The following is a 27,199-nucleotide window of genomic DNA, read 5'->3' as shown; positions in this document are numbered from 1 at the left end:
CTCATTTAAATATGATATGCATACCCTGACTTAATTTTTATCTTGTCATCTTTCAAATGCCTTTCTGCATAAAATAATGTCTGGGTGGTGTTTTTAATTCAATTACTGTGGGTGAGTATTAAAAAACTATTGAATCAAATTGGAAAAATTTTAAACAAATATTTTAATTTATAATTAGTAATTATTATAATACTATAATTACTATAAGAATTTTTTCAGTTAATGCTTTGATTATTTAGTATTCATTGTGGGAAATAAAGCCCACCAGCTGAAACCCAGAGAATGGACTTGAAGTTGAAGTGAAGCGGGAAGCAAGGCTTTAATAACTGCCTTCCAGGACCTGGTGTTTGATGGGCAGGCACACTGAGTCCTTCAATAAGCAATTTCTACCCTAGCATTCAAGTCCGTCCTCAGTCCCTCACTGGCTCAGTACTATGGAATTAATGATCTTCCCGATGTCACGTAGGTTTATTTGCTCCCTCTTTATGGACTGGCTTCTCCTTGACATCTTGTTTCCTCCTTTCCTGAGTACCTACTCCCATGCTTATGTTTTGAATTCACCAATAGAATGAGCCCCTGTGAAAATCCTAGGTATCCTACCCACCCTTTGTTTGCCAGAACTTTTCAGTTTTGGAACCCTTACTGTTACTACATCAGTAAGCTGTGAGGCAAGTTTGGCTGGAAGTAATTTTTCCACTCAAAACCAGACACTCTTGAAAATGGAACACTTTAAGTTTGTTTTTTTTTTTTTAATTTCCTACCTGTACTTAATGAGAAAAAATTATAGACAAAGTAGACATTAAGACAGAGGATTAACAGACACCAAAGAAATATTTCATAGTGATAAAAGGGGTCAATTCATTTAGAAGACATAACAAACTCAATTATATATGTACTTAATAGCAAAATTTTGAAATACATGGGACAAAAATTGAAAGAATTGAAGAAATATACTTTTGCATGGAGATTTTAACAGTTTTGATAATTGAAAGCAACATAAAAAAAATCAACCTATAAAATTATCAGCTTATATTAACTAATTGATATTAAAGCACTATTTCCCAAACTGTGAGATATATATTCTTTTTAGTACATAGAGCAATCACCATATAGTGGACTATAAAACAACTCCCAATAAACTTCAAATAATTAAAGAGTGTACAGTATACTATTTTACCACAAAGCTATTAATTAGGAACCAAAAAAAAAAAAAACTCCAAATAATTAGAAATTACAGATTAAACTTGCAAATAATCCACAGTTCAAAGAAGAAAACAAAGAATTTGGATGTCATTTCAAACTGTACACTAATGAAAGCAGACCATGCCAAAAGTCATGTAACAGTTTAAGCAGCACATGGAGAAAATATGGTATGTTTAAATTGGTGAAGTACAGAAATAATAATCTAATCTCCTACATTTAAAAGATGGAAAACAAAACCTTTTTAAAATTCAAAAAGATTAAAAGAAAGGAAAATTAATATCAATGAATTTGAAAATAAAAAGTGTTTAAAAATCAACAAAGTTAAAGATATTTGAAAAGGTTAATAAAATTATTATATCATTACCCATATTTGTGGAAAACAAAGAAGGGTAAATTCAAAATAACAATATTAAGAATGAGGCAAATAATACTACAGATTAACCAGCAATAAAATTTTATAATATTTCAAAATAGTATTTTATGAATAATTTTATATAAATAGATGCAATGATTTAGAAAAAAATAGGAAAATTTTCTGAAAGACATAAATTGCCATAACTGATGTAAATTAATAAAGATAAACTGAATATCCCTTTATCTATTGAGGAAATTTGGAGTAGGAAATGGCAACCTACTCCAGTATTCTTGCCTGGAGAATCCCATTGACAGAGGAGCCTGTTGGGCTACAGTCCTTGGGGTTGCAAAGAATCAGACACAACTGAGCCACTGAACACACAAACACACTGAGGAAATTACATTTCAAAACTTTTCCATAAAGAAAATTCTAAGCTATTAAAATAGCTCTTTAGCTATTCCAGTGAATTTTATCAATTACTTGAAGAAGAAATAGAACAGAAACTTAGAAAATAGAGGAAAAGAAACCCTTTCAAAGCTTATTTTATATTTTGACACCAAAAGATATAAAGACTTGAAAGGAATTAATAATCCAGTATTTCTTGTAAATATAAACACAAAATTTTTAAAGACAGTATTAGCAAATCATGTCCAGTCATATATATGAAGGAGGCTGAAGGATATGAAGCATGATAATCAATTGGAATATATTCCAGGAATGCAAGACTGGTTTAGCATTCAGAAATTAATCAGTGGAACTTGCCATATATATAATATAGAGAAGACAAATAATAAGATCGTCCAAAAAAGTGCAGAAAAAAATATTTCAAATGCAGCACTCATTCATGATAAAGCCTTTTATTTATTTATTTATTTAATTTTATTTTATTTTTAAACTTTACATAATTGTATTAGTTTTGCCAAATATCAAACCCTAGGAAGACAGCAGAACTCTCTCCATCTCATCAAAAATATATGTGCTGCTGGGAAAGACAGAGGGCAGCATAAGAAGGGGGTGACAGAGGAAGAGATGGTTGGATGGCATCATGGACTCAATGAACATGAGTTTGAGTAAGCTCCAGGAGATAGTGAAAGACAGGAAAGCCTGGCATGCTGCAGTCCACGGGGTTGCAAAGAGTTGGACCTGACTTGATGACCAAACAACAAGAAAGAGAGTAGAACTCTCAATCCCATTAAGAATATATGTGAAAACTAAAATCATATTTTTAGTGTTTCTCTTCTACCATTTAGAATACTACTAAAAAATTTGTTTTCATAATTTCTGCTTAATGTTGTAATGGAAGTCCTAGCTAAATTGGACAAAGAAATAAAAATACAAAAGTTGGCATAAAAAACTTAATATCAGATAATATGCCTGTGTTTACAGAGAAGCCTCCAGAATCTACTTAGAGTAATTATTTGGAGTAATAAGTAAATTTAGCAAGCTCACAGGATACAGATTGGTATAAAAAATGATTGCATATATTTCTATATACTAGCAATGAGAAATAAACTTTTTAAAATGTTTCCATTAATGATAGTATCAACATATATGAAGTAGAAATAAATCTAACAAATATGTGTAGGATCTCTCTTATGAAAAGTAGGAACTGCTTCAGAGAGAAATAAAATAAGACCTAAATAAAGGGAGAGCTATGTTATCTTTATAAATGAGAACACTTAATATTTTTAAGATGTCAGCTTTTCTGATTTGTTAGCTTTAATACAATTTCAGTCAAAATATCAAGGGAATATTAACTAATTCTAAGATGAAATGGAAAAGAATCTGGAATACTCATAATAATCTTGAAAATGAAAACATTTGGTAGAGTTATACTAACATTTCAAAACTTGCTGTTAATCTGCAGTATGTCCATAGCATATTTTAAGAATTTAATAATACACAAAAAGATCAATAGAACAATAAAAATCTCAGTTATTTTCAATTAATTTTGGAACAAGGCCTGAGCTAACTCAATGGGGAAGAAAAGTATTTATGAAATGATGCTGGAATTAACTGGATATTTGTATTTAAAAATTATTGTTGATCTCTACTTTCTCAATACAAAAGTTATTTAGCTGGTTCATAGGACTAAACATAAAGCTAGCAGTAAAAAAATTTTAGGAGAAAATATGGAGAATAACTTTGTGATCTTGAAATATGCCAAGATTCTTAAATAGTTAAAAAATAACAAAAAATAAAGATTGCATTTACTTTCCTACTGCAAATGCTTTCAGAAAATGATACTGTAAATTTGTATTGAGGCAACATAGAATCATGGAAAGATCATGGCCTTGAAATAAGGATTACCTAGTTGAACTAATTTGGTAAATACTGAGTTAAACACCAACAAATTTATTAATGCAAGAATTTGTCATAGTTTTAGTAGGCTATTGTGATTTTTCATTTCTAAAACAGGTACTTGATACAATATTTGCCAAGTTTATTTGAAATTATCAATCACAAAAAAGAAAATAATCACAAAATTCCTATTTATATCTTGCATTGTATGTGCTATGAAGAATGCATTTAGGGAAGTAATCAGTTACAAGTATCTTGGTTTTTTAATCATCAAGGTCTAATTGAACACTTTGACTTTTGCACAAATGAATATATTTATAAAACAGAAAGTAGAGTCACAGATATAGAAAATATACTTACAGTTACTAAGGCATAAGGGTGGGAGGGATAAATTGGGAGATTGGGATTGACTGACATATATACACTAAAACTGATAACTAATAAGGACCTACTGTAGACCACAGGGAACTCAACTTAATACTCTTTAATGGCCTATATGGGAAAAGAATCTTAAAAAAGAATGGTTATATGTATATGTATAACTGATTCACTTGCCATATGCCTGAAACCAACACAATATTGTAAATCAACTATACTCCAATAAAAAGTAAAACAAATAAATAAAACATCAGTTAGAGTGTAAAAAGACACTTGGTTTCTCTTTTCTTATTAATATTTTACAAGTTATCATTCTTATGAGTTTTCCCCCAAGTGTTTCTCTGAAAGATATGCCCTTCATTTGTTTGTTGTTTAGTCACTAAGTTTTCTTCAACTCTTCCGTGACTTCATGGGCCACAGCCTGCCAACTCCTCTGTCCACAGGATTTCCCAGGCAAGAATACTGGAGTAGGTTGCCGTTTCCTTCTCCAGGGTATCTTCCTGACCCAAGGATTGAACCTGCATCTCTGGCATTGCAGGCAGATTCTTTACTGCTGAGCAATCAGGGAAGCCTTTAATTACTGCTGTTTTATTTCATGTTTCCTTGCTTTATGAGTTTATTGAGTATTTGTTAAAGTCATTAGTAATTTCTATACATGACACTGACTTCTCCTCTAATGTATTTTGTCAAATAAAGCCAGATTAAGTGGTGCACATTTATCTATTCAGACATGCAGACAGACAAACCCCACTGTGTGTGTTAGGGCATACATGTAAATATGTGCATGTATACAAATGTACAGCACAAACAAAAGGGAGATCTTATATTACCTAATGCCAAATTCTTCTGTGTAAACTATCATTCAAAATAATCACATTCTTATTTTTTATATGCTTCTAAGATAATAAGAGATTGAACATGATCCAAGGACATAACTATATGCCAACAAAATCCTTATCTCTTAAACTAATGTTTAATCTTCCACAATCTTGTCCTAATCTACTTTCAGATATAACTTCGATCCATAACATCTACCAAACAACTTAATATATCCCTTACATTTAGTTGATATACCTGGTGAAATGAGCAACTAATTCTTACAAAACACCTTCTATGTGCCTCTTCTTATGCTATTCCCTGTGCCAAGAATTCCTTCAGCTTTCTTCAAAGATTAGTGTCAAATCAACCTCTGCAATACGCTGGTGTTATTTCCCTCAGCTGAAAATGAACTCTAATTCTGCCGAATGTTATTAACATTTTCAACTTCTGTTCTACAATATTTTTAAAAGTATAAATGGAATTTTCTGACTATAAATATTGATTTCATGAGGTGAGAGTTAACCATTTACAATAATAAATCTCCTAGACCTCTGCACAGTTTCACACATAGATGATTCTCAATAAGTGCTTGTAAAATAAATGGGTGTTTCTAAAAATCATAGATATTTTTGCTTCTCTTTAAACTATTTTAAAAATAGCCAGAGAAAAATTTGTAATTATTCTAAGACAATACTAGCTATGGATTCCATGGCAGTAATATCTAATAGGTTTTTGTAGGCTTCAGTTGTGTTGTGTGGAAGGTACTGTGTCAAGCTTGCCAACTTCTGTATTTGTATAGGATATGAATTTGAAGTTATTTTGTTAAATAAACCAGTAATTATATAACTTTTTTACTATGTATATAATATATACATTATATTTCTTATATTCTTATTTATGGAATTATTTTGTTTTATGATATGACTTTATTCACTCAACAAATTTTATTGACTGTTTATTATATCAAGGCACTATCCTAGACACTTGAAATTATACTTAGTTTTGTAGAAGAGATACAAACAAGTATATAATATTCTTTTGCTCTCAATATATATAGCATATTATCTATATAATTCATATTTATAAAATATAGGGGAAATACTTAAATATTATGGCAAATGTTATGAGATCAAAGAAGTCTATAAGAGATTAAGACTAGATTAGACTATTAGAAAATATTTTTTTGAAGAGATACATTAAAGTTGTGTAAGCAGAGTCTGAAATATGGGGAATTACCACATAAAGAATAGACAAAAAGTGTGGCTATTATTGAGAAGATAAGAAATAACAAATGTTGGAGAGTATGTAGGAAACAGGAATCTTCATACACTGTAGATAGGACTATCAAATAGTGAAGTCATGGAAAACAGTTATGGAGATTCCTCAAAATATTAAGAATAGAACTATAATATGATGCAGCTATTCCACTTCTGGGCAACAAGGAAATACTAATTCAAAAAGATATACATACCCCTATGCTCACTGCACCATTATTTAAAATAGTCAAGATGTGGAAACAACATAAGTGTCCATAAATAAAAGAATAGATAAAGAAGCTGTGGTATATTTATGCAATAGAATACTACTCAGCCATAAAAAGAATGAAATCCTTCCACTTGCCACAACATGGATGAACCTTAAAGGAATAATGCTAAGTGAAATAACTCAGACAAAAAAATACAAGTATCTTGTGATTTCACTTATAAGTCAAATCTAAAAAAAATAAATAAACACATAGATACAGAGATAAGATTAGTAATTATCTAAGGGGAAGGAATTTGAGACTAGGCAAAATAAGCAAATCAGGGTCAACGAGTGGAGTAGGATTATAATTAGACTTCTGGTGGTGATTTCTCTGTTGTGTATAGAGATGTTAAATTATAATTCTGTACACCTGAAATATATCATTAAAAAATTAATTACAAAAACAGGACAGAGGAAAAACTGATGATAGATACAGAAAAATGTCTAAAATTACCATTATAATCTAAGCAGCAAAATGCTTGTTAGATCCTTTAAATGTCTCTAACAAAATGGTTCATTTTAATTACTCTCAAAGTAATGTGAATTTAGTCTGTACTTTAAAAGATTTTTCTTCAAAGAAATTAAGAAAATATCTCATAGAGAGGCATATAATAGATTTTAATAAACATATGGGAAATTAAAAGTTTACACATTGTTTTATTGTCTATAGACAAAATAGAATGGGGAGAAGGGAGCAGAAACATGCATAATCATGTGTACTTTGTTTATAGTATAATAGCATTTTTTTCCTTAATTTCATGAACTACTTTTCTTTCTTTTCCCCCCCCAAAGTGCTTAGTAGACTATTTTGAAATCTTAAAATAATATTCTTAAATATATTTATTTAACACTCCTGTTTATTAGGAGGCCTTACAAGATTTTAAGATCACAGCTGAATTTGAGGACTGTGAAGTTTGAAGAATATTTTATTTGAATATTATGAATTATGCATAAATGACCTATTGGTTCCTACAGTAATAGCCTAATTATGTTTTAACTCATTAATAAGAAAATTCCAGTTTTATTATTAAATGTTCCACATGTTTACAACTAGGACAAAATCAAAAGACTTATACCATAAAAAGGTAGCATAAAGTCATCATGTTCATTCAGTTGTAAGAGCTTTCATTTTGCTACTTCATGAAATGATCAAGCTTTTTGTTCTTTTTTTTTGAATTGTGATACAGAAGAAACAGTTTTAAATTAAAAAAATAAAACCTATCAATTTATATTGCCAATTTACACACTGTTAAGACTGTTGCCATGCATGCTAAAAACACTTTAGAAAGATTTCACAGTTTGCTCTCATTTGACTACTTCTTTGTCATTTATTGACTTAATTTTACACAAAATGGAGCACAGTTAAAAACCCAAGGGAAGATATTAGGCTTTAGTTTTATGTACCCCATCATGGAAATAATAAAACGAAGAATGGGGTTTTTTGGTTTTGTTCTTGAAATACTATCTCTCTCATTTTCCAAGTTATGCCATTTTCTTTCAAAATATATAGAGTAATAAGGTAGAATTGCCACAGTAGAAAACAATATTTTAAATGGGAAAACTCTTTGTTTCCTAAAGTCTTTCTTTCATGAGACCTGTTGCAAATCAACTGTGCATTTTTTTTTTAACTATACAGTAATGCAGTTAAGTACACATCCCTGTGTTTCAATAAATAAAGGAGCCACAGAAATACACTCATCAAGAGTAAGGCTATTATAGGGAAACATACCTGTACTCAATTATCAGAATAAATGACTGTGCTAACAGCAGAAAGGTTGATTAATTTTTTGTTACAAACACTTGCATATTAATAGATAAATTTTTGTCCGTCTCTTTGATGTTGAAATTTTGCAAGAGATCATCTAACATATGTTCACACTACCAGCCTTCTAACAGATAAAAATTCAGTAGTGAGAGGTTATATGAATCAAGCATGCACCATCCCATAGCACAGGTCTGACGACCCCTGAATGTGACCTGCTCCCGGAGGAAACCAATTTAATGCTTCATCGCACACAGAGCAGTATGTATGAATCACAAAACCTCCAGATAAATTAGTGACAGGTACATCTGAATAGGATTCCTTCTAAGTCGCTTATCTGCAGCCAGGCAAGCTTGTTTCACGCTCACTTTCAAAGATAAAGCCACATGGCATGTTGCCTTGGCAGATTCTCACAAAGCAAACAGCCCCCATCGTCCATTATTGGCAGAAAGATTCCCTTATTATTTCAGGTACTGTACACTGTGACAGCAAATGGGGCAAAGTGAAAACTACCTGCCAGCTGAGAAATTCATCAGCTGATACCAGGCCTTAGGTCTTCTCTAACTTTCATAAGCTCTGTGCCTCTCCTCTTTACTTTTATTTTTGACAGTTCTGATACCCTAGAGTTGTAGCCATGGCAAAGTGCAAGAAAAAACAGCCGGTTATCAAAGACGACTTATCAGAAGCCAACAGGAGAAGAGATGCCAACAGTTAGTCAGTAACTCAAAGATCTGTGGCCGAACAAGGAAGAAAGATGCACCTATCTTTTTTATCTTGAAACAACTCCTTATTCCATTTGAAAAAACTCAGAGAAAATCTGAGACACTAAATATATACTCTAAGTACTTAGGGATAATAATCATAGAGATGATGAAAAAATAATTTATGCATAAAATAGCATGGGAAATGTTTATTTGTAATGGAATATATTTATATATTTTATCAGCCATAAATAAATTGGACTATTAAAACTATATAAAGCTATATGCTTTAAATTAAATATCAATGAAAGCACAAATATATTATCTTATTCAAAGTTAAGTATCTACTGATTACTAGAATTCCTTAAATTGATATGAAGACATATCAGTTCTTACTTTCTATACCTCTTATAGTCCAGACTTAACACTTAAATCAAGACTCTCATTATATATCTTCATAAGTGCCATGTCTTATTACAAGGGCAGTAATATAGCATAGAATTCAATAGTATAAATCAGCAGGACTCACGTTTTAGGTTCTGTCGATGGTCCTTCTCATGCAAAATTAGGGTTGTGCTTTCTGGGTGAGTCTGTGTTAAACCAAAATAACAAAAATCTTAGTTTCCCATGCACTGCCACTTAGAATGCATGCAAATAAACCCCCAGTTAGTCAAGGAGAAAAAAATTTCATTAAAGCTACTAATTTGTAAATTTGGTCCTTTCAAATGTAGATAATGTTTACCCCTCCCTTCCCCCCATACCTTTGTAAAATTTCTGCCCAATGAACTCATTACTGTAGAAACTCAACTATGGGTATGGTCAGTTAATGAAATTCAAGTCTGAGATTAACCTCTATAAACATGCACATGGTTGGGCTTCTGGAATTGGGAGAGAAAAGGGTGATGCTGGAAAGGAAAAAAAATAAACAACAACATATGATTTAAAGAATGTACAATATGAGTTTGAGCAGGTTCTGGGAGTTGGTGATGGACAGGGAAGTCCGGCATGCTGCAGTTCATGGGGTCCCAAAGAGTCGGCCATGACTGAGCTATTGAACTAAACTGAGCAATATGATATATATAGCTAAATTAAATTAACTGCTATCCTATACTTCAAATGATTCATAAAATTCTTAATGTCCAAAAAATGAAAGCAAAGCTACTTTGAAAACATAACCAATACCATATTTAATGACACTTTGGGGAATATTAATGTAGCTATTAAGTTTACCTTCTTTGAAATTACACAGGTTTAATTAGATTAGATGTATGTTCTTTACAGCCACAATAATTTAAGCAATATTAAATACCATTTAAAATTATTTGTGCTCTAACCAAGGACTTTGTTTATGTTGAGTTATTTACTTACAATGCACTCTAACATCATCAGTAATTTCTTAGAAACTACAGTATTTGAGAACTAAAATATTCAACCAAAACATTAATCTACTTGTGAAGTACTGTATTATAATAATGTTAGTTTATTTTTATGACTTAGAAAAATATGCAAATGTAATCAGAACAATTAGTTTGAATATTTTAAAAGCAAATGTCATGTGTGTATCTAAACTCTATAAATACAAAGTCATGTAAAAGTTATCAATCAATACATGTCACACTTTTCTTTTTTTTAACTGTAGGATGGAGTGGTCAAAATTTCTGATTTATTATCCATTTATTTAACAAGTAGATCTTGACTAAGCTGGCCTTACAATTCCCCTTGGCTTCACTAAACTTTACACAAGTTTCTTCCTGACCTCCCTTTTCTCAGAGCATTTACTTTAAGCTTGCAGTTGTGAATTATTGCTCTGGCCCTTTGAGATCTTTTCCCAATGTCTCACCAGTTTTAACAACCCAGGAATGTCTTTCTCAAAGACTTAGGAGCCATTCTTTTGAGATGTAATCATCAAGAAAGATAGCACCTCTATCGCCCAGTTTTTACATGTGGATCTGAGCCCAATAATAAGCAGTAGTGACGAGCACAAATGACCTCACCACATTGACTAACCTCTCAACATCTTCTAGTAGTTTTTCACCAGCTCATCCCAACCTTTAAAAAGTCCTTACCCTGTATTTCAGCAGACTTAATTAAGTTCAATATCTCCCCCTTTTGCAATAGTCTGAAGAAAGTCTTCCTTGTCTAACTCCATCTGTTGCATTTCCCTTTTTATCCTCAAGCATTTATTATGTGCCAATACAGTAGTAATTCAGTGGTATAGAAGGTGGACACTTACTTGTCTTAATAGAACCTACAGCCTAGTTGGGAAACTGAGATATCTAAATTGATTCTTAGAATGTGATCAAACTATAACTGTGTGAACAGAATGGGGCACCATATAAAAGTGGTAAGAAAGTGAAGTTGCTCAGTCATGTCCGACTCTTTGCAACCCCATGGACTTTAGCCTAACAGGCTCTTTCATCCATGGGATTTTCTAGGCGAGAGTTCTGGAATGGGTTATCATTTCTTTTTCCAGGACTTCCTGACTCAGGGATGGAACACAGGTCACCTGCATTGCAGGCAGACACTTTACTGTCTGAGCCACGTGGCGTAGATAATAAAAAGTGTAACAGAACAAGTGCCATTGAAGTTTTTACTTCATAGAAGATGAGGTATCATTCAGAGAAATTGCACAAGGGAAAATGCCCCGGGAAGAGAGTCCAGCATGTGTGAAAGTTGAGAGACAAAATAAACATTTCAGTGCAAAGAAAATAACATCAGAAGGTCTGCATTGTACACAGTGATGTAGGAGGGGGCAGGAAATGAGGCTGAGATGTAGCAAAAAGAAGATAAGAAAAGGTATTTAATCATATAGTTCATTTTTCTTCTAATCAACATGTTATGAGAGGTAATACAACTTAAGTTCAATGGCAAGGGCTCTGGTATCAGACTCTCAGGCTTTGAAATCTGTCTCTATCTCTTGTAAATTATATGATTTATGCAAGTAGTCTAAATTCTCTTACCCTCAGTTTCCCCATTTCATAAATGAATATATTAAAAATATTCACTTCATGAGATTTTGTGAGGGTTAAAAGAAAAATTGTAGATAAAATATTTAGTACAAGCCTTGAAAGTGAAAGTTGCTCAGTCATGTCTGACTCTTTGTGATCCCATGGATATACAGTCCATGAAATTCTCCAGGCCAGAACACTGGAGTCGGTAGCCTTTCCCTTCTCCAAGGGATCTTCCCAATCCGTGTATCAAACCCAGGTCTCCCGCATTGCAGGCAGCTTCTTTACCAGTTGAGCCACCACGGAAACCCAGCACAAGCTTTAGGACATGAAAATGATCAATGGTGATGATGATGAAAAAGACAATGATAGTCATCTATGATGATATCAATGATGAGGGCCAGTCAAGAGTCAGAGAATTTTCTAAAGAAAAGCGAAACTGAAGCATTTTAAAAATAGAGAACTATGATCAAGTTTACATTTTGAACTAGCATTCTGATTAGTTAGAAGAATGTTTCTAAGTTGAAAAGTGAATGCTGTACTCTCTGTTTGGATGAACTACGTAGTAGATGTCTTTGTGATTGTCAGCTGGTATGTTTTATAAGGGGAGTTTGTTTCGTCACACAAATCATATGTCATCTCCAGTATATCTAAAATGCAATAGTAATCATAAGAGAAAGAGTTAATATGTATTTTATCTTATGGACTCTGTGGGAGAGGGAGAGGGTGGGAAGATTTGGGAGAATGACATTGAAACATGTAAAATATCATGTAAGAAATGAGTTGCCAGTCCAGGTTCGATACACGATACTGGATGCTTGGGGCTAGTGCACTGGGACGACCAAGAGGGATGGTATGGGGAGGGAGGAGGGAGGAGGGTTCAGGATGGGGAACACATGTATACCTGTGGCGGATTCATTTTGATATTTGGCAAAACTAATACAATTATGTAAAGTTTAAAAATAAAATAAAATTTAAAAAAATATGTATTTTAGCATATTTATTTATCAGATACTGCTTTTTGCTACTTACATGTATGAATTCATTTATAGATAATATTGTTATTCTTCTCTTACACATGAAAAAATTAGAGCAAACAGAAGTTCAGTAATTTGCCCAATCCACATAGCATATGGAGAGCACAGATTCAAACCAGATAGTCTGGATCCAGAACTTTTATCCTTAAGCCCTGTGTGAATAGTGCTGTAATAGAGTAGTTTTAGAGTACCTGGAGCTTAGAGAGATATAATAAATCTCTACTATAATCTAAGAGGATATTACAGATCAAAGAATTTTGGTGCAAAAGGAGAAAAACTATTTTAGCAAGGTAGAAAGCACAAAGCAGATAAAATCAGAGTAACTTAAAAAAATAGAAAGACGTATTTCAGGTAGATTTTAAAGAATGAATTGGATATCTGTCTCCCTGAAAATCAAACATAGTCTATTTTAAAGAAAAAACTGTAATTATACTTATTTTTTTGTCTTCCCAACTAGATATGATTATTCCATTTCCTAAATTCATTTGTATTAGTATTTGCAAAACATATATAAAAATGTTTATCCATCTCAGATAAATCTACAATCAGCAACACTCTGATGGATTTCTATTATACCTAAATAAAAATCTAAAATTCACACTCCTTCTTATGGCCTCTCTGATTATAGTTTGTGTATGCACGCACACACACACACATACACACACACACACTCACATACACAGAACATGCCATGTCCAAGATACTCCAGGCATAATAGTTTTGATTTCCCTTAAACACATAGATCAGATCAGTCGCTCAGTCATGTCCTACTCTTTGTGACCCCATGAATCTCAGCACGCCAGGCCTCCCTGTCTATCACCAACTCCCGGAGTTCACTCAGACTCACGTCCATCAAGTCAGTGATGCCATCCAGCCATCTCATCCTCTATCGTCCCCTTCTCCTCCTGCCCCCAATCCCTCCCAGCATCAGAGTCTTTTCCAATGAGTCAACTCTTCGCATGAGGTGGCCAAAGTACTGGAGTTTCAGCTTTAGTATCATTCCTTCCAAAGAAATCCCAGGGCTGATCTCCTTCAGAATGGACTGGTTGGATCTCCTTGCAGTCCAAGGGACTCTCAAGAGTCTTCTCCAACACCACAGTTCAAAAGCATCAATTCTTTGGCGCTCAGCCTTCTTCACAGTCCTTCTTTGCTAGTAACAAATCTTACATTATCAGATCTTTCTCACATGTTTCTCTGTCCACTTTCTATCTCATTTTAGAATATCCTTTAAGAAATATGCAGTGCCTTTTTTAGGGTTGACAATTATTCTTTGCTAAAGACATTTTGTTGTTGAGAGAATTGTACCTGCTGTTTCATTCCTAGCCCTGCTACACTCCCCACTTCCTTTAATACTATCTGATGGTGATGAGTTTCTCTCTTTTCTAGCAAGTGCCACAGATTGCATTCTATATGTGCTTCTAACTTTATTGACAAAATTATTGCCAGTTTTAGGTCCCTCAAGGTGCAGAGGCCTTGTTTGTTTTTATATTATAATTTATCCTGTAGGAACTCAGAATACACCACCTTGTCATATGCCACTTTTGAATATGGATTATTCTGAGCTGAAGGTAATTGAGAATCAACAGACCCAGAAAGAAGCCTTCTCAGAACTTTCCTTCTGTAACTAAAGACAGAAACTTCAGAGAAATGAGGACTGCCCAAAATCCTTTCTCTGTGAGATTTTTATGGCCATGAAGAAGATGGAGAATTAACATTAAGACAAGTCATCACCAAAAATAAAACAAAATCAAAAATGAAAACCCACAAAACAAACAAAAAGCTTACTAAAATAGCCTTTACTTTCCATTAATTTCCCCTTATATTTACCCTCCCAGAAGCCCAAATTTCCCTTTCTTTGTCTAGCCCACAATGTATTCCCTTTTGTTAAAAATATAAGCTTCCAAGTCTAACCATTGCTTGGGAATCCACTTCTTTTCTAGGGAGGCTTCAAACACATAAAAATAAAATAAATCTGTTTAACTTGTTTTTTGTCAATTTAATTTGAGAGTCCCAGTGTTAAACCTTATAGGGTAGAGTAAAAGTTTTTTTCTTCTGCTACTATCTCCAGCACCTAAAGCAATGCCAGACTCAATAAATATCTGATGAATAAATGATGTGGAATTGGCAGGAAGCATGCATTTGGAGCAACTGATTCATAGAAATCAGCAAATGAAAACTGTCTATTGAAATTATCAAATTTTAAGAAAGGTTGGTGCAAACAGACTATCTTCATCATCATGACTGTTTCCAGAAGTTAGATGAGGGCCAAATGCAAACAACCCAGATAATAACCACAAATATAGACAGACAGCTAGACAGATAGATACAGAGATAGCTCAGGTGAGACTGAGATAAGAAGTTCTGGGCTGCTTGGCAGTTTTTTGGTCATCAAAGAACCAGAAACGCTTCTGATTATCCACACAAAGCAAATGATTTCCACCTTTAAGTTGTTTGGAATATTGTTACTTCAATCCCAGCATTTTCAGGTTTCAGGAAGCAGAAAATAAGAAGGGAAGGATGCAAAAGTGACACAGCCACTAGCTTTAGAAGGACTGTTATAAAGAGCTATACTAGAAACTGACTTATAACTTCAACTTATATCTTATGTGAAACACTTTCAGAGCTGAAACTGACTAACTATATTTAGATGATTATATTGCCACCTTAAACAATGAAATAATCCATTAGTAAGGTAAATGGAAGAAATACAGTTTTTCTTTCCTCTTATGAAAAGTATCCATTTTTAATTATGTCATACAACTGTCTTGTTTTTACTGAAATAAGTGAGTCTTGGCAAAATAATTTTTATTACATATTTTCCTTTAAATTTACTGCACCAACACTAAACAAGGGAATCTCAGGACTTAAATTGAACTCATGGTTTGAAATATCAAGAACTGTGAATTTATAATAGCAAGTACAAAGATAAACCTAAAGTACCTTCCGGATACACATATGAAGATGAAAGATTCGCTTTTATAATCTGTCTGCTTTCAAATACTTCTCATCAGCACTTGATGAAACTTCGTCTTACCTATCACCAGTCCCTGACCACCTTCTTTTCAACTCTAATGAAACTTCATTCAATCATTTCTTGGTGTTAAAGCTACTGAAGCTAAGGGGCTTCCCAGGTGGTACTGAAGCTAAGGGGCTTCCCAGGTGGTACAGGGGTGAAGAATCTGCCTGCCAATGCAGGAGATGCAAGAGGCACAGGTTCAATCCCTGGGTCAGGAAGATCCAATGGCATAGGAAATGGCAACCACTCTAGTATTCTTCCCTGGATCATTCTAAGGACAGAGGAGTCTGGTGGGCTACAGTTCTTGGGGTTGCAGAGAGACAGACAGGACTGAGAAAGCAGGCACTGAAGCTAAATCTAGCTGAAGGGATGCATTCATTCTTATTTGTCTTTTAAATCATTTTTTTAGGTGTATGTGTTCTTACACTTGAATTGAATGCTTGCTGTTTTCACTGTTCTTTTTACACCAAACAATGAATCCATACAGTGATGACCTATATTGGGAGAAGTTTGGCAACTGTACCATTTCTTCATTCTGTTTCTTTTGCTAAATTTTCCTGATACCTGTTCCACACTGAAAACAGAATTATCTTCCAGAATAAAATGAGAATTGCAGATTCTCCAATTTACCCCTATACCCTCTTTTCCCCAAACATAACCTGAATTTTAAAGACAATCTCTTCAAGAAAATTGAACAAATAGCGTTAAAAAAAAAAAAAAATCAAGGAATAACCTTTTAAGAAGGATATGGGTTCTCTCACTAAATTTGAGATGTCTGTTCAAAGAAAAAGTGAATATAATTTGAAAAGAAACTATATTTGCACTCTTACTTTTAAATCCATTTTAGTGTTTTGTGTTAGTTATTTTTATTCTCAAAAGAGAATTTGTTTTCAATTGATTAGGTAAGGCCCTGAGAACTAAAAGGTTACTTTTTTTTTTTTTTTCACTCCTTGACAGTTTTGCTACTCCAAAGAAGAAAAGTTTACCTGTCTCCACTCCCCCAAAATAAACTGACTTTGAAAAATAGCACTTTAAATGTTTTTGCCAAACGTTGTTAAGACAGTTAAACAAAATTAAATTCTTTTTCTCTACTATTTCTTGTTAGCCTTTTAGAAGTATCAGAAAACTTCCAATTGATTGTACCTTATATACACTGAATAGAGACTCCCCAGGTGTGTTTTAAAATACCTAAAATACAAAAGGCTTAATTGAGAAAATGTCACTTCTTCTAAGTGTTAAATAGTCAGCGATAAAGCTGTCTTTTTCCTCAGTGAGTATGTCTGTATAAGGTTGATGGTGGGATAACTTCTAAAGGACCAAACATAAGATTTCCCAAGAGAAGGCTACTGTCCATTGGATTAATTATGTGACATCTTTGGCTATCAAATAACAGCTTGCTTCTATTTAGTTTGTGACTATTGGGATAATTATTTATAGGTGCATACATCTCTTTTAGCTTAAAAATCTCTTTCAGTTCTATAAAAATTCCTAAGGAGAATACTAATGAAATCCTGAAAAATATTCCATTACTTATGCATCATAATCTCAGACTTTCATTTTTTTTCTTTTGAAACGTTTAACACAAAATATTTTAGACATACTAATATAATTACCACATATTCATTCAAGGTAATATAATCATTTTTTTTAAATGTAAGAACATCATTCATAAAATTGTGACTGGCCTTAAGTTTCCTCCTCACTCCAGCTTTACTGAGATACATAATTGACAAAATTAGTATATACTTAAATTTACAATGTGATAGTTTGATGTGCATATGCATTGTTAAATTATTACTTCAATCAAGCTAATTAACATATCCACAGACTCACAGTTATTATTTTTGTGTGTGTGTGATGAAAATATTAAAGATCTACCCTCTTAGGAAATTTTAGGTAACAAAAGTAGTATTGTTAACTGTGGTTATCACTTGGTATATTAGATCTCCAGAATTTATTCATGCTACTTAATGGAAAGTTTGTAACATCTGACTAATATCTATGATCTCCATTTCCAGTTGTTAGGCAGTTAGAATAGGAAAAAGGAGTCTAGAATGGCGGTGGCTAAAAGACAAGGAAGGGAAAAATCCACAAAAATAGAACAAAGGAAGGTCCAAGGCCCAGAATGAGGACCTCAGGTAGAACAAACAGCACTCCTGGCTAGCTCAGTTTACTTATGGCAGGCCCAGGGGGAGGAGAAAAAACATATAAAAAGAGGAGCCAAAGGGCTCCTCTCTCTCTCTCTTCTCTTCTCGTCTTTTGGGTCAGCATGTCTTCACACCTCGAGGATGTATTTTCCTTTATTTTCTAAATAAAACTGAGCTGTAACACGGAGCTGTAACACTGATCTGTCCTAGAGCTGTGACACGGTCTATCTGAGGGCTGTAATGTTGGTCTATCATTTCAAATTTTTGTTGTGAGGAGACAGAACCGAGGAAATTACACACTCTCCCGACATCTATGGTGCCATGACTCCAATTTAACCAGGCTGAAACAACCTCTGTGCGGCCCCTGCAAAGAGGAGGCCAAGCACAGCAGGAACCCAACTCAGCAAAAGCTCCCACAGTGGAAGTGGAACACGAAGAAAACCCAGCACAGGGTGGGTGATAAGAAGCCCAGTGTGCTGGAAACCAACTGGGACAGCAAAAAACAAACTCAGCAGAAAGCTCATGCAGCTCAGTCTCAGATTCCAGAAGACCTCCGGTTAAGATAGGACATCCTCACTCCTATGGCTGGAAGGACATATGCCTTAATTCCTTTACAATCTCTTAATTCCTTTACAATCTTAAATTGTAATCTTAATTCCTTTACAATCTCTCCTTCCTTATTTCCTTGAAACCCCCACCCCCCACCCCCTCGCAAGTGGCAGTGGGTGCAATTGAGGGACTCTGGAGAGGCTACTCCTCAGTGTGTCCTGAAGGATCCTCTATCCTCTGCACTCTAATAGCTGTTACCCAAGCCGGTGGGGGTTCTTCTGTCCTTAATCTTCTTTGTGCCAAGGATCAGGCCAATGAAAACTATGAGCACAGGTCAGGTATTTAGCAGATTTTCTGGCAGGTTATGAAGGGGATTCCTTGGCATGTTTTTCCCACTGCTTTTTCTTTCTGTCCTTCAGCTCCTCTCTCCTGGGACTTGAGCCCAGCCAAAACCCACGATGCCTGGCTTCAGGACGTAATGAAGCTCATTATGTAATGAGGCTCTGATGCCTCACTGCAAATATTCAGTTAGAGACACAGCGATAGGTAAGAGGTAGACTTATTTGGATTCAGAGAGAACCACACTCCGAAGGGTGTGGGCCGTTGCAGGGGGCAAGTGCTTTGGCCATGGAATGTAGTGTGGCTAGTTTTTGCTCACTGGGTGAATTCATATGCTAATGAGTGGGAGAATCATCCCAACCATTGGGGAACCACCCACTCCTCCATCTTTTGACAGTGCCTTGGAACTGTCCTGCCACCTGGGTGTGTCATCTAGCTTGCAGATTGGGGATCAAGGTTTAATTGAATTTGATTTGTCATCTTGGACCCAATTGATTTTAATCGGTTTATGTTATGCCCTTGTGCTATGTCATTCTTTCAAAAGCTGTGCCCTGCCCGCTTCCCTCCTGTTTCATGCTCTTTTCCTGAGCCCTGTCCAGGCCCACAATGTTGCCTCTACAATCTTCTGGAAGGACAACCAGAAAATAGCTGGCCCTTGAGAGGGAAATACTGTATAATATCCAATCCCTCTAGATATTCAGGCCTTCATCTTCCATGCTTCCTACAACATGTGCAACATCAGCACCTCAGTCAACCTGCTAGGGCTGGAGACAGGCACACAATGCCTGCGAGAAGTCCATCTGCTGGCATCTCTTCAAAGGTAATTGAGCTTTCAGGGATAATGTTTGCCACTTTGGAAGTTAGCCATGCAGGCCAATTGGGCCCAAATCCTTACCACCCTTCTTCTAAAGTTACAAACATAATCCCCCACCCCCATCACTAAATCAAATCTCCACTCCACTTTTATGGAACATCTAGTCATCTGGTCTGTTGCCTCTTATCAATTTGTTCTTAAGCCAATCACTAACTCCTACAACCAGGACCCTTTCCCCTTGTAGGCAACATTGCTCCACCCGACTTACTATTAAAATACTCTTAATTCCCCTAACAGGACCAGATAACCCACTCCTTTGTCATTACTTCTGTTATTACCTAAAGTGGGTCTATGACAATGAAATGTTTACCATTGGAAACACCCTAAGCTGCTCTTATGGAGGACTATGGGAGGAAATCAGTGACTTACATTTCCCTAGAGCAGTAAGAGGATAAGGCTTATGACTGTTTCACCAGGTTTCCAGTCTCAGGGCACAGGCTTGGATTGCTTTACATCATGATATCTATTACCATCTGTGGTGAACAAACTGGCAATGAGTTAAAATTACAACCCCTTAATCCTACCCAGCACTGGTCACACTGGAGACCTTGGGGATGCCCAACTCCAGTCCAGGGGTCCCAGGAGGTCGACCTGCCTTGACCTGCCTAGGGATCTGGTACTCAAAAAGTTGTCATGCCTCGACCTGTTTGGGGATCCACCAGTCCAGGGGTCCCAGGAGGTCATCACACCTTGACCTGCCCAGGGACTCAGTTCTCAGGAGGCCGACGTGCCTCAACCTGCCTGGGATTTGATCCCCAGGAGGCTGTCACGCCTCAGCTTTCCTGGGGATCTGCACCCTGACCCAGGAATGCCTGGTTCTCAGGTTGCAACAGTACTGGGTAGGATAAGCCTCAAAAAGGCTCACCCCTTAAGGAAGTCCACCCATGGAAATTGAAGGAGGCCTATTAGTTTTTTCTTTTCCTTTCTTTCTCCTTTCTTTTCCTCCCTGTCATGACTTGTTTCATTGGAAATAACCAATCCACTTCCCAGCAGACGCCCTTGAGATGCATCCTTGATAACTGGAAGCTGTTCGATCCTCTAACTCTAAGGAAAAGTCACTTAAAATTCTTTTGTGCCACTATGTGGCCACAGTATCCTCTGGGGGACAAGGAACACTGGCCTGAGGATAGGAGTTTAAATTTCAATACCATCCTGCAGCTAGAATTATTCTGCAAAAGAAAAGGGAAATGGACAGAGATCCCCTATGTCCAAATTTTCTTCCAACTAAGAGATATGAAGGAACTCTGTTTTAAGTACAGGATTATTGTATGCCCTAAAAGTGAGCCTACTAGGCAAACGGTGTTAGGCACAAGCAACCAAGAGAAGGAACCGTTCTTCCCTCCCCTCGTGAAGGCTCACCTTCCACAGCTCCCGAGTTGCCTGGGGCTCCTTCCTTGTATGCAAATGTGCCCCCATATCTAGGAGCATCCCCTCAAAAAGACAACATGAGTATGTCCCTTAGTTGAAACTGCAGGAGAATTCGGACCAACTTGGGTCCATAAGCCTTTCTCCCTCTTAGAACTAAGACAGATCAAACAAAACCTGGGAAGCTATACAGATGACCCAGGCAAATATATAGATACATTCCAACACATTACCTTGGCCTTTGACTTGACATGGAAGGACATCATGGTCATATTTAGTCAAACTTTATCTAACCCTGAGCATCCTAGGGTCTTAAAGGAAGCCCGAAGGTATGCAATGGGGCTTCACATGTCAAGCGATAAATACCCAGTAGGGGAAATTACAGTCCCTCCTCAGATCCTAATTGGAATTATAATGACCCTGAGCATGATCCCTGGGAAAGGGATCATATTCTGATCTGTGTGAAGGAAGGACTGAAAGCAGCCCAGCAAAAAGTAATCAGCTATGCCCAGGTCTCAGCAATAACTCAGGAGCCCAACGAGAACCCCACTGCCTTTCTGGAAAGGCTAAAAGAAGCCCTTCAAAAGTTTACCAATCTGGACTTTGCCACCAGGTACTTCAGCCCAATTAGCTGAGCTCATAGCCCTGACCTGAGCTTTAGAGCTGGAAAGAGGAAAAAGAGTAGCCATTTACACTGACTCCAAGTATGCCTTTCTGATGCTACATGCACATGCTGCTATTTGGAAAGAAAGAGGACAAGTGATCACCCGAGGGTCCCCAATCAAATATGGTGATCAAATCCTTAGACTCTTGGAGGCAGTCCATCTACCTGCTGAGGTTTCAATCTCCCACTGTAAAGGACACCAAAAAGGGAGCATGGAAGTGGCACGAGGGAACCAAGCAGCTGATCAGGCAGCTAGGAGAGCAGAATTACAGAACCATGACCTAATAGGGGTTGCCACCTTAGTTCCACAGACCAATTTGCCAGAAACTCCTTCGTATACTGAAGGTGAGACTCTTAAAGCTAAGAATGAGGGCTTCCAAGAAGATCATATGAGGTGGTTCCAAAAGGAGGGACACCTTTTTCTGCCTGGGAACCTCCAGTGGAAGTTGGTTAACTCCTTACAAGCCACCACTCATTTAGGGGAGAAGGCCCTCCAAAGATTACTGGAAAGGTCCTTCAGAGGAACAGGCCTCCAAACGACTATAAGGTAAGTGATCTCCTCTTGTTACACTTGCCAATTAAACAACCCCCAAGGAGCTCAAAGACCACAGTTGGCCCAGCCTGCCCAGCAACATGAGACCTACCCAGGAGAGGACTGGCAGATGGACTTCACCCAGATGCCAGTTTCTCAAGGGTATAAATACCTATTAGTTATGATTGATATATCATGGGGTTATGGACTGAAGGGTTTCCAACCTGGACTAAGAAAGCTGAGCAGGTGGTAAAAAACTGCTCCATGACATCATTCTGAGATTTGGTCTAACCAGGTCATTACAAAGTGAAAATGGTACATTACTTATTATCTCCATTGTGCCTGGAGGCCTCAGTCTTCAAGAAAAGTAGAAAGAGCCAACCAATTCTTAAAATCAGTGATAAAAAAAAGATAACCCAGGAGACCTCCCTGAGATGGAAGAATGCTTTACCAATAGCTCTCCTCTGCACCCTTATTACCCCTAAGGAACAGTTTGGTCTTAATCCTTATGAGATGCTATATGGGAGACCTTTTGTTTATGTCAATGACCTCTTCCTAGATCCAGAGGCTCAGACCCTCCTGTCTTATACTATGGCCACTGGGCAATTCCAACAGGATATATGCTGTGTGGTGTAAACCAGGACCCAAAAGATTCTAAGGAGTCACCACTATATAGTCCAGGGATTCAAGTCCTAATTAGTATGGAAAGATGGGTCCCTAAAGGCTCAACTCCAGCTCACATGGAATACAGCCCCATGTAATACTTTCTACCCCCACAGCAGTCAAGTTACCAACATGACTCCTGGATTCACTACTCAAGAGTCAAGCCATAGAAAAAAACAGAAGAGGACACTCAATACCTGTGAGCCCCTGGGAGATCTCAGATACCTATTCAGAACTACAAATGTGTGCCATTCTAATGAACACCCCCAAAATCTAGTTTCTGGGGATAAGATTTCTCAGGACAGCTCTAAAGAGCCAACACAGCTTGGCAGGGGTTGTACTCCAAAACAGACAGGAGATAGATCTTCTGATCCCTTAACAAGGAGGGACTTGAGCCATCCTGGTGATGGAAATTTGGAGTTGGCTAATGCCCCTACTTGTCCTTGTTATACCATATTGATGCTGCTTGTGATTGCTCCATGTATTATCAATCGTCTAACCTGTTTTGTCTCTGCCCAGGTCAACAAGCTACAGCATGCAGTGCCAGTTCAACAAGGATATATAGAACTACAGCCAACCACGGAAAATATCACTCACCCTTAGATGGACCCCACTATAAGGACGCTGAGGCCTGAGACTAGCAAGAGGGGGAGGCCCAATGCCCCTCACCATCCCAGTTCAAGCAGGAAGTAGCCAGAGAGACCTTGATGCCCCTATTCCCAACAAATTGAGCCTCCCATCTCTTGAAGGGGGAATGTTAGGTAGTTAAATAGAAAAAAGGTGTCCAGAATGGTGGTGGCTAAAAGACAAGGAAGGGAAAAATCCACAAAAATAGAACAAAGGAAGGTCCAAGGACCAGAATGAGGACTTCAGGTAGAACAAACAGCACTCCTGGCTAGCCCAATTTACATACAGCAAGCCCAGGGGAAGGAGAAAAAACATATAAAAAGAGGAGCCAAAGGGCTGGGGGTGTCTCTCTCTATCTTCTCTTCTCGTCTTTTGGGTCAGCATGCCCTCACACCTCAAGGACTTTTTTCCCTTTATTTTCTAAATAAAACTGAGCTGTAACACGGAGCTGTGACACTGATCTGTCCAAGAGCTGTGACACGGGTCTGTTCGAGGGCTGTAATGCTGGTCCATTGCTTCAAATTTTTCCTGTGATGAGATAGAACCAAGAAAATTACACATGCCCCGGACACCGGTAACTACCATTCTACTTTCTACTTCTATATGAGTTTGACATTTTCAGCTTCCACATGTAAGTGAAATGATACAGTATTTATCTTTTTGTGCTGAGCCTATTTCACTTGTCAATATGTCCTCAGTTCAGTTCAGTCATTCAGTCATGTCTGACTCTTTGCGACCCCATGGACTGTAGCACACCAGGCTTCCCTGTCCATTACCAACTCCCAGAGCTTGCTCAAACTCATGTCCATCGAGTTGGTGATGCCGTCCAACCATCTCATCCTCTGTCGTACCCTTCTCTTCCTGACTGCAATTTTTCCCAGCATCAGGGTCTTTTCTAAGGAGTCAGTTCTTTGCATCAAGTAGCCAAAGTATTGGAGCTTTAGCTTCAGCATCAGTCCTCCCAAAGAATATTCAGGACTGATTTCCTTTAGGACTGACTGGTTGGATCTTCTTGCAGTCCAAGGGACTCTCAAGAGTCTTCTCCAACAATACAGTTCAAAAGCATGAATTCTTCAGTGTTTAGCTTTCTTTATAGTCTAACTCTCACATCTATACAAGACTACTGTCCTACAGGCTTATGTATGTCATTGCAAATGACAGGATTTCTTACTTTTTTAAAGCTGCATAATAAATACTTTACTGTATATTATGTCCCATTTCATTGCATGATGTGGACACATGCACACACATATCACTTTTCCTCATTTGTTGATGGACACCTAGATTGTTTCCATGTAATAGCTAATATAAACACTACAATCAACATGAAAGTACAAAAATCTTTTCAAGATAATGATTTTGTGTTTGGGGATATATACTCAGAATTTCTGAATCACATGCTAGCTCTATTTTTAATTTCTTAAGGAATTTTCATATTATTTTTCATAATGGGTATACCAATTATGGGGCTTCCTAGGTGGTGCTAGTGATAAAGAACCTACCTGCCAGTGAAGAAGACATAAGATACTCATGTTCAATCCCTGAGTCAGGAAGATCCCCCGGAGGAGGACATGCAATGCACTCCAGTATTTTAGCCTGGAGAATCCCAATGACAGAAGAGCCTTTCGGGCTACAGTCCAAAGGATCATGTAGAGTTGGACACCACTGAAACCACTTAGCATGCACACATGCACATACCAATTATATTTCCATCCAACAGTGCACAAAGGTTTCCTTTTTTCCCTATCTTGCCAACTCTTACTACCTTTTGACTTTTTAAGAATAGTTATCTTGTCGTCACATCCAAGTTTGTGTGTGCAACACCGTGAGGACAAATAAACCGAAACGTCAATTTACAGCTGAGAGAGCTTTACTGCAGGGCATCAAGCAAGCAAAAGGGCATCTCACACTCAAAAGACCAGTCCTTGATGGTTTCTAGAGAAGGGTTTTTAAAGGCAAAATCTGGGATGATGGCTTGAGGGCTGCAGGTTGTGTGACTTTCTTCTGATTGATTTTTATTGCTATATCGGGGTGATATCTCCAGAATCTCAACCTTCTGTCCCAATCTATCTAGGGCCTCCTTGCTTGTGGTCAGCACGTAGGCACCATCCTCCACTTTCATGTTTTATATTGTCTTTATTCACTTGGGAGTTACATATTCTCTACTACTTTACATGAATGTTCAGTCACTTCAGTTGTATCCAGCTCTTTGGCACCCCATGGATCGTAGCCCACCAGGTTTCTATATCCATGGAATTTCCTGGGCAAGAACACTAAAGTGGGTTGCTCTGCCCTCCTCCAGTGGATCTTCCTATCCCAGGGATCAAACCTGAGACTCCTGCATTGCAGGCAAATTTTTTACTGTTGAGCCACCAGGGAAGCCCAGTGACCCTATTACTTTAGTTACTAGTAAACTGAAATTTGCAAATTGTAGTCAACTAAATCTCAAGTTACTTCAGTATCTTTCCCTGCTTTAGCATATTCGAAGAACCAGAAAAACAAAAGAACTACCTATTTCATGTAGTTTGGTATTAACATGACTTCTAACTTATAAGTGTCCTGCTACTAATCAGTATGGTTGTTTTGGTTATATATATATATTTATCTTTTATTTCAGTCAAAATGTTTACTAATTTATTTGCTTGCTATTACTTTGTGTTCATTTTTTCTTTCTGTGTTATTACCAACTATAGTACAAATTTATATGGCTTTTGAATAAAGACCTTAATATATTTTTTAGAGCTTTTAAAATAATATTTTTATTTTGACCTCACCATCTTTTTTCCTTTTCTGTTCCCACTTCTCATCAATACTTATTTATGAGAATTGACTATCAATAAGGCACATGTTAGTTAGGGCTTGCAGTGAATACAAGAGCACAAAAAATACACAAATATATTCCTCTGGTCTTCACCAAGCTTAGCTTTAGCTGGGAACAACGTTGTGTGCTCTTCACTCTTCACTAGTCAGTAAATTACCAAAGGAAAGAGAATTTCTCTCCACTATCTTCCTGATACAGAGTTTCCGATTGATTGTTACTTTCCTCAGACATTTGTTGTCATTATGTGTGAGTTTAAATTTTCCTTTTATTCCTTTAAACATAAAATGCTTCCTGATTTCAGTTTCTTTCAAACTTGTTAATGATTTTAGAGGATATAGTCCTTCATTTATTCTTTAATCTCATTCTGTCTCTTGATTTGGACATTTTTATTGTGAATCTTTTTAAGTGTTGTACAGTTGCATGAACCTGGGGGATACAAGAATGGTTCTCTTCGGATATTTTTTGCATTTGTTTCTCTCCTGAATTTCAGGGCTTTTCACTAAATGAAGGTCCATTTGTCATTATTGATTTTGTTGTTATTTTTGCTGTTGATCCCTTGGATTCAAACGTGCAC

The 27,199-nt window shown here is 36.5% G+C and overlaps 1 protein-coding gene across 2 annotated transcripts in view; it reads right to left on the bottom strand.

Annotated features, from left to right (window-relative positions):
* Positions 1–27,199, bottom strand: part of MGAT4C (MGAT4 family member C) — a 772,354-nt gene that overhangs the window by 411,837 nt on the left and 333,318 nt on the right. For both annotated transcript variants that reach the window (XM_027543212.1, XM_027543214.1), the window contains exon 2: positions 9,573–9,633. The gene's annotated coding sequence lies outside the window, so the exon portion shown is untranslated. The remainder of the gene's footprint in view (positions 1–9,572; positions 9,634–27,199) is intronic.

The sequence above is a fragment of the Bos indicus x Bos taurus genome, chromosome 5 (genome assembly GCF_003369695.1).
Source record: "Bos indicus x Bos taurus breed Angus x Brahman F1 hybrid chromosome 5, Bos_hybrid_MaternalHap_v2.0, whole genome shotgun sequence".
Lineage (NCBI taxonomy): Eukaryota > Metazoa > Chordata > Mammalia > Artiodactyla > Bovidae > Bos > Bos indicus x Bos taurus.
Note: the sequence above shows the minus strand (reverse complement) of the source record. Positions and strands in the feature narration are given on the sequence as shown.